A 9804-nucleotide genomic window follows, 5' to 3' on the forward strand; every position below is an offset into this window, starting at 1 on the left:
CTGTACCAAGAACACAAAATTATCTTTTGTGGTAAACCTGTCTAATAAACAACTAGATAATGATTCCTTGTGTGCATTAGGCTATGATTCAAGCTTTGCATACTCTAACAGAGAAGCCAGCTGTGTTGATGTCACAAAGTCTTTTTGTAATTTAGAAAAATACAGTAATTTAAGTAATGATGATATTAATATCTGTAAGGGTTTAGTGTATGCCAGTTTGTCAAAACCAGTGGAAGCTAATTACCCTAAAAGATTCATAAGAGCTATTAACACCTTAAAAAAAGACAAGGATATACATATTACTAAAGCAGATAAGACTAACACTATTGTGATTTTAGACAAAAGTAACCATTTATCTAAAATGAATGATCTAAATGTTAACACAACATACTCTAAACTAAGTAAAAATCCCTTAGAAGCAGTTAATTCTCACTTCAATAAAGAAATGAAGTTGTTGTTGAAAGGTAACATTTCTATTATCAAACGTTTGTCATCTTTGTCCCCTTCATTGCCATACATGTATGGACTTATCAAAACACATAAACAGAATTTTCCAGCAAGACCCATAGTGAGTTCAGTAGGCTCCATCACATATAAATTGTCAAAATGGTTAGTTTCTTTATTAAGCCCTTTGATGGGTAAGGTATCAAATTCTAAAATCATGAACAATTTAGATTTAGTCAACAAGCTAAACAATATCAATGTTAATTTTCATTTCAAACTAGCTAGCTTTGATGTTTCCTCACTTTTCACTGAAGTTCCAATTGATGACCTTTTAGAATATTTATTTAATATCTTGGATGATATTCATTTACCTGTTTCAAAGTCTAATTTCATTGAACTGATAAAATTGTGTATAAAAAACTGTATTTCAATTTAATGGAGAATGTTATGCTCAAAAATTTGGTATGGTAATGGGTAACCCTCTTTCACCTGTACTAAGTAATCTTTATATGAAATTTTTGAAACAAAATTACTAAAGGATATCTTACCTTCTAATGCAATTTGGTTTAGGTATGTACATGATGTTCTTTGTGTTTGGCCAACAAATGAAAATATACAAATATTTCTCCCCTTACTTAACAATTTAGTACCTTCCATTAAATTTACTGTAGAAAATGAAATTAATGGTGTGTTACCATTTTTGGATTGCATGATCCATAGATAAGGAAACAAGTTTAAGTTTAGCATATACAGAAAACCTACCAATGTATGCTCATATATCTATTATTACTCATCTCAGCATGACAAAATTATATTATCATCACTTCAATCTATGTTCCTTAGGGCATTACGTATTTGCAGTCCAGAGTTTATTGATGATGAGTTTGAAAAGATATATTCTATTGGATCTAAATCAAAGTACCCTAAATCCTTCACTGATAAATCTCTTAAGTTAGCAAAGAAATCATTTTATAGAGTTGATCCCAAACCTCCCATTGACACCAAGAATCTTTTAGTTCTCCATTTTGATAATAATTTCACTTTGCTTCCCATGTTGCTAAAACGGTGCCTTTAGCAACAATAAGAATATCTTAATCAGGAATTCACCAGAAAATAATCTTGGTTGTATCTATAAAGTGCCTTGTGGAAACTGTGATAAATTTTATGTTGGTCAGACTGGTAAGGATCTATTTGTTAGACTTAAGCATCATAAATATAGTATAAGAACGGGACAAGAATCAAATGCCTTGTTTAATCATGTTAAAAACTATGATCATTGTATTGACGGGAGTAACGCCATCTCAGTTATTAACACTAACTCTATTACCAAGAGAAATATCTTTGCATCTTCTATTATTGAATACACAAAGAAATATAATCTTAATATTACTGATGGTCTATACAAAATTAGATAGGTTTATTGTTGATAAGATTTGTAAAATGATAACTTTATGAACATGAAATAACATCCCCACTCCCCCCCATCATGCGCGCGAGGTAGCCACAGAAAAAGGTAACAAAGGCCACATTTGTTCACACCGAAACCACAGCTCCCTTTTTACATCCAGGCCCAACAGAAATTTCCATGATTTACCTCAGACGCTTTTATGCCCTGGTTCAATCCATTGACAACACCTCGACCCCTGTATACCATTTCGTTCCTATTCACTCTCTTCCTTGCATGCCTTTCACCCCTCTGCATATTTAGACCGCGGTAACTTAAGATCTTTTTCACTCCATCTTTCCAACTCCAATTTGATCTCACACTTCTTCTCGTTCCCTTCACCTCTGACACATACATCCTCTTGGTCAAGCTTTCCTCACTCATTCCCTCCATGTTACCAACCATTTCAAAACCCCCTGTTCAGTTATATCAACCACACTTTTTTATTATCATATATCTCTCTTACCCTAATATTACTTACTCGATCAAACCACCTCACACCACATATTGTCCTCAAACATCTCATTTACAGCACATCAACCCTCCTCCGCACAACTCTATCTATGCCCCACGCCTTGCAACCATATAGAATTATTGGAACCACTATTCCTTCAAACATACCCATTTTTGCTTTCCGAGATAATGTTCTCGACTTCCACACATTCTTCAACGCCCACAGAACTCTCGCCCCCTCCCCAACCCTATGATTCACTTCCGCTTCCATGGTTCCATCCGCTGCCAAATCCACTCCCAGATATCTGAAAAACTTCGCTTCCTCCAGTTTTTCTTTATTTAAACTTACCTCCCAGATGACTTGTCCCTCAACCCTACTGTACCTAGTAACTTTGCTCTTATTCATGTTTACTGTCAGCTTTATTCTTTCACACACTTCACCAAACTCAGTCACCAGCTTCTGCAGTTTCTCGTATGAATGAGCCATCTGCGCTGTATCATCAGCGAACAACTGACTGTCTTCCCAAGCTCTTTCATCCACAACAGACTGTATACTTGCCCCTCTTTCCAAAACTCTTGCATTCACCTCCCTACCAACCCCATCAATGAACAATTTAAAAAAACAGAGACATCACAAACCCCTGTCGCAAACCTGCAGTCACTGAGAACCAATCACTTTCCTCTCTTCCTACACGTACACATGCCTTACATCCTCGATAAAAACTTTCACTGCTTCTAACAACTTTCCTCCCACACCATATAGTCTTAGTACCTTCCACAGTGCATCTCTATCAACTCTATCATATGCCTTCTCTAGGTCCATAAATGCTACATACAAATCTATTTGCTTTTCTAAGTATTTCTCACGTACATACTTCAAAGCAAACACCTGATCCACACATCCTCTACCACTTCTGAAACCACGCTGCTCTTCCCCAATCTGATGCTCTGTGCACGCCTTCACCCTCTCAATCAATACCCTCCCATATAATTTCTCAGGAATACTCAACAAACGTATACCTCTGTAATTTGAGCACGCACTTTTATCCCCTTTCCGTTTGTACAATGGCACTATGCAAACATTCCGCCAATCCTCAGGCACCTCAATATGAGTCATACATACATTATATAACCTTACCAACCAGTCACCAATATAGTCACCCACTTTTTAATAAATTCCACTGTAATACCATCCAAACCCGCTGTCTTTTGGGTTTTATCTTCCGGAAAGCTTTGACTACCTCTTCTCTGTTTACCAAATCATTTTCCCTAACCCTTTCATTTTGCACACCACCTCGACCAAAACACCCTATATCTGCCACTCTACCATCAAACACATTGAACAAACCTTCAAAATATTCACTCCATCTCCTTCTCTCATCACCACTACTTGCTATCACCTCCCCATTAGCCACCTATAATGAAATTCCTATTTGTTCCCTTGTCTTACGCACTTTATATACCTCCCTCCAAAACATATTTTTATTCTCCCTAAAATCTAATGATCATCTCTCACTCCAACTCTCATTTGCCCTCTTTTTCATCTCTTGTACCTTTCTCTTGACATCCTGACTCTTTCTTTTATAAACCTCCCACTCATTTACATTATTTCCCAGCAGAAATCGTCCAAATGCCTGTCTCTTGTTTCACTAATAATCTTACTACTTCATTTCACAACTCACTATCCTCTCTAACCTGCCCATCTCCCATGCTTCTCATGCCACAAGGATCTTTTTCGTAAGCCATCGCTGCTTCCCAAAATGCATCAAATTCCTTCCCCACTCCCTTTATGTCCTTTGCTCTCACCTTTTCCTATTTTGCAGGTCAGTCTGTCTGTACTTCCTCACACAAGTCTCCTTCCCAAGCTCACTTACTCTCACCAGTCTTTTCACCCTAACATTCTCTCTTCCTTCCTGAAAACCTCTACAAATCTTCATCTTCGCCTCCACAAGATAATGATCAGAAATTCCTCCAGTTGCACCTCCCAGCACGTTAAGATCGAAAAGTCTCTCTTTCGCGCCTCTATCAATTAACACGAAATCCAATAATGCTGTCTAGCCATCTATGGTATTTTCATACGTATACTTATGCATATTTCACTTTCTAAACCAAGTATTCCAAATCACCAGTCCTTTTTCAGCACATAAATCTACAACCTGTTCACCATTTCCATTTATAACTCTGAACACCCCATGTACACCAATTATTCCCTCAACTGCCACATTACTCATCTCTCCATTCAAATCACCCATCACTATAACCCAGTCTCGTGCATCAAATCTACCAACACACTCACTCGGCTGCTCCCAAAACACTTGCCTCTCATGATCTTTCTTCTCATGCCCAGATGCATATGCACCAATAATCACACATCTCTCTCCATCCACTTTCAGTTTTACCCATATCACTCTAGATTTTACTTTCTTACACTCTATCACATACTCCCACAACTCCTGTTTCAGGAGTAGTGCTGCTCGTTCCCTTGCTCTTGTCCTTAAACCAAACAATGACTTTATTCCCAAATCATTCCCAAAACCACCCTTCCCTTTAACCTTGAGCTTCGTTTCACTCAGAGCCAAACCATCCAGGTTCCTTTCCTCAAACATAATACCTATCTCTCCTTTTTTCTCATCTTGGTTACATCCACACACATATAGACACCCCAATCTGAGCCTTTGAGGAGGATGAGCACTCCCCGCGTGACTTCTTCTCCTGTTTCCTCTTTTTAAAATTTGAAATACAAGGAGGGGAGGGTTTTTAGCCCCCCGCTCCCGTTCTTTTTGTCGCCTTCTACGACACGTGAGGAATGCTTGAGAAGTATTCTTTCTCCCCCATCCCCAGGGGTATATATATATATATATATATATATATATATATATATATATATATATATATATATATATATATATATTTTTTTTTTTTTTTTTTTGCTTTGTCGCTGTCTCCCGCGTTTGCGAGGTAGCGCAAGGAAACAGACGAAAGAAATGGCCCAACCCACCCACATACACATGTATATACATACGTCCACACACGCAAACATACATACCTACACAGCTTTCCATGGTTTACCCCAGACGCTTCATATACCCTGATTCAATCCACCGACAGCACGTCAACCCCGGTATACCACATCGCTCCAATTCACTCTGTTCCTTGCCCTCCTTTCACCCTCCTGCATGTTCAGGCCCCGATCACACAAAATCTTTTTCACTACATCTTTCCACCTCCAATTTGGTCTCCCTCTTCTCCTCGTTCCCTCCACCTCCGACACATATATCTTCTTGGTCAATCTTTCCTCAATCATTCTCTCCATGTGCCCAAACCATTTCAAAACACCCTCTTCTGCTCTCTCAACCACGCTCTTTTTATTTCCACACATCTCTCTTACCCTTACGTTACTTACTCGATCAAACCACCTCACACCAAACATTGTCCGCAAACATCTCATTTCCAGCACATCCATCCTCCTGCGCACCACTATATCCATAGCCCACTCCTCGCAACCATACAACATTGTTGGAACCACTATTCCTTCAAACATACTCATTTTTGCTTTCCGAGTTAATGTTCTCGACTTCCACACATTCTTCAAGGCTACCAGAATTTTCGCCCCCTCCCCCATCCTATGATCCACTTCCGCTTCCATGGTTCCTTCCGCTGCCAGATCCACTCCCAGATATCTAAAACACTTTACTTCCTCCAGTTTTTCTCCATTCAAACTCACCTCCCAATTGACTTGACCCTCAACCCTACTGTACCTAATAACCTTGCTCTTATTCACATTTACTCTTAACTTTCTTCTTTCCCACACTTTACCAAACTCAGTCACCAGCTTCTGCATTTTCTCACATGAATCAGCCACCAGCACTGTATCATCAGCGAACAACAACTGACTCACATCCCAAGATCTCTCATACCCAACAGACTTCATACTTGCCCCTCTTTCCAAAACTCTTGCATTCACCTCCCTAACAACCCCATCCATAAACAAATTAAACAACCATGGAGACATCACACACCCCTGCCGCAAACCTACATTCACTGAGAACCAATCACTTTCCTCTCTTCCTACACGTACACATGCCTTACATCCTCGATAAAAACTTTTCACTGCTTCTAACAGCTTGCCTCCCACACCATATATTCTTAATACCTTCCACAGAGCATCTCTATCAGCTCTATCATATGCCTCCTCCAGATCCATAAATGCTACATACAAATACATTTGCTTTTCTAAGTATTTCTCACATACATTCTTCAAAGCAAACACCTGATCCACACATCCTCTACCACTTCTGAAACCACACTGCTCTTCCCCAATCTGATGCTCTGTACATGCCTTCACCCTCTCAATCAATACCCTCCCATATAATTTACCAGGAATACTCAACAAACTTATACCTCTGTAATTTAAGCACTCACTCTTATCCCCTTTCCCTTTGTACAATGGCACTATGCACGCATTCCGCCAATCCTCAGGCACCTCAACATGAGTCATACATACATTAAATAACCTCACCAACCAGTCAATAATACAGTCACCCCCTTTTTTAATAAATTCCACTGCAATACCATCCAAACCTGCTGCCTTGCCGGCTTTCATCTTCCGCAAAGCTTTTACTACCTCTTCTCTGCTTACCAAGTCATTTTCCCTAACCCTCTCACTTTGCACACCACCTCGACCAAAACACCCTATATCTGCCACTCTATCATCAAACACATTCAACAAACCTTCAAAATACTCACTCCATCTCCTTCTCACATCACCACTACTTGTTATCACCTCCCCATTTGCGCCCTTCACTGAAGTTCTTATTTGCTCCCTTGTCTTACGCACTTTATTTACCTCCTTCCAGAACATCTTTTTATTTTCCCTAAAATTTAATGATACTCTCTCACCCCAACTCTCATTTGCCCTTTTTTTTCACCTCTTGCACCTTTCTCTTGACCTCCTGTCTCTTTCTTTTATACATCTCCCACTCAATTGCATTTTTTCCCTGCAAAAATCGTCCAAATGCCTCTCTCTTCTCTTTCACTAATACTCTTACTTCTTCATCCCACCACTCACTACCCTTTCTAATCAACCCATCTCCCACTCTTCTCATGCCACAAGCATCTTTTGCGCAATCCATCACTGTTTCCCTAAATACATCCCATTCCTCCCCCATTCCCCTTACTTCCATTGTTCTCACCTTTTTCCATTCTGTACTCAGTCTCTCCTGGTACTTCCTCACACAAGTCTCCTTCCCAAGCTCACTTACTCTCACCACCCTCTTCAACCCAACATTCATTCTTCTTTTTTGAAAACCCATACAAATCTTCACCTTAGCCTCCACAAGATAATGATCAGACATCCCTCCAGTTGCACCTCTCAGCACATTAACATCCAAAAGTCTCTCTTTCGCACGCCTGTCAATTAACACGTAATCTAATAACGCTCTCTGGCCATCTCTCATACTTACATAAGTATATCTACAAGCTCTTCACCATTTCCATTTACAACACTGAACACCCCATGTATACCAATTATTCCCTCAACTGCCACATTACTCACCTTTGCATTCAAATCACCCATCACTATATATATATATATATATATATATATATATATATATATATATATATATATATATATATATATATATATATATATATATATATATATATATTTTTTTATTTTTTTCTTCCTTTCATACTATTCGCCATTTCCCGCGTTAGCAAGGTAGCGTTAAGAACAGAGGACTGGGCCTCTGAGGGAATATTCTCACCTGGCCTCGTTCTCTGTTCCTTATTTTGGAAAATCAAATATATATATATATATATATATATATATATATATATATATATATATATATATATATACCATTTGCGCCCTTCACTGAAGTTCCCATTTGCTCCCTTGTCTTACGCACTTTATTTACCTCCTTCCAGAACATCTTTTTATTCTCCCTAAAATTTACTGATACTCACTCACCCCAACTCTCATTTGCCCTCTTTTTCACTTCTTGCATCTTTCTCTTGACCTCCTGTCTCTTTCTTTCATACATCTCATACTCAATTGCATTTTTTCCCTGCAAAATCGTCCAAATGCCTCTCTCTTCTCTTTCACTAATAATCTTACTTCATCATCCCACCACTCACTACCCTTTCTAATCAACACACCTCCCACTCTTCTCATGCCAAAAGCATTTTTTGCGCAATCCATCACTGATTCCCTAAATACATCCATTCCTCCCCCACTCCCCTTACTTCCATTGTTCTCACCTTTTTCCATTCTTTACTCAATCTCTCCTGGTACTTCCTCACAAAAGGCTGCTTCCCAAGATCACTTACTGTCACCACCCTCTTCACCCCAATATTCACTTTTCTTTTCTGAAAACCCATAAAAATCTTCACCTTAGCCTCCACAAGATAATGATCAGACATCCCTCCAGTTGCACCTCTCAGCACATTAACTTCCAAAAGTCTCTCTTTCGCGCGCCTGTCAATTAACACGTAATCCAATAACGCTCTCTGGCCATCTCTCCTACTTACATAAGTATACTTATGTATATCTCGCTTTTTAAACCAGGTATTCCCAATCATCAGTCCTTTTTCAGCACATAAATCTATAAATGTATAAAAGAAAGAGGCAGGAGGTCAAGAGAAAGGTGTAAGAGGGGGTCTGAGAGTTGATGTGAGAGAGTATCATTAGATTTTAGAGAGAATAAAAAGATATTTTGGAAGGAGGTAAATAAAGTGCGTAAGACAAGGGAACAAATGGGAAGATCAGTGAAGATGGCTAATCGGGAGGTGATAACAAGTAGTGATGATGTATGAAGGCGATGGATTGAGTATTTTGAAGGTCTGTTGAATGTGTTTGACGATAGAATGGCAGATATAAGGTGTTTTGGTCGAGGTGGTGTGCAAAGTAAGAGGGTTAGGAAGAATGATTTGGTAAACAGAGAAGAGGTAGTAAAAGCTTTGCGGAAGATGAAAGCCGGCAAGGCAGCGGGTTTGGATGGTATTGGAGTGGAATTCATTAAAAAAGGGGGTGAGAGTATTATTGACTGATTGGTAAGGCTATTTAATGTATGTATGACTCATGGTGAGGTGCCTGAAGATTGGGGGAATGCTTGCATAGTGCCATTGTACAAAGGCAAAGAGGATAAAGGTGAGTTTTCTAATTAGAGATGTATAAGTTTGTTGAGAATTCCTTGAAAATTATATTAGATGGTATTGATCGAGAAGGTGAAGGCATGTACAGAGCATTAGATTGGGAAAGAGCAGTGTGGTTTCAGAAGTGGTAGAGGATGTGTAGATCAGGTGTTTGCTTTGAAGAACGTATTTCAGAAATACTTAGAAAATCAAATGGATTTCTATGTAGCATTTATGGATCTGGAGAGGGCTTATGATAGGGTTGATAGAAATGCTCTTTGGAAGGTATTAAGAATATATTGCTCGGGAGGCAAGTTGTTAGAAGC

The sequence above is a fragment of the Panulirus ornatus genome, chromosome 18 (assembly GCF_036320965.1).
Source record: "Panulirus ornatus isolate Po-2019 chromosome 18, ASM3632096v1, whole genome shotgun sequence".
In the NCBI taxonomy this organism is placed as follows: domain Eukaryota; kingdom Metazoa; phylum Arthropoda; class Malacostraca; order Decapoda; family Palinuridae; genus Panulirus; species Panulirus ornatus.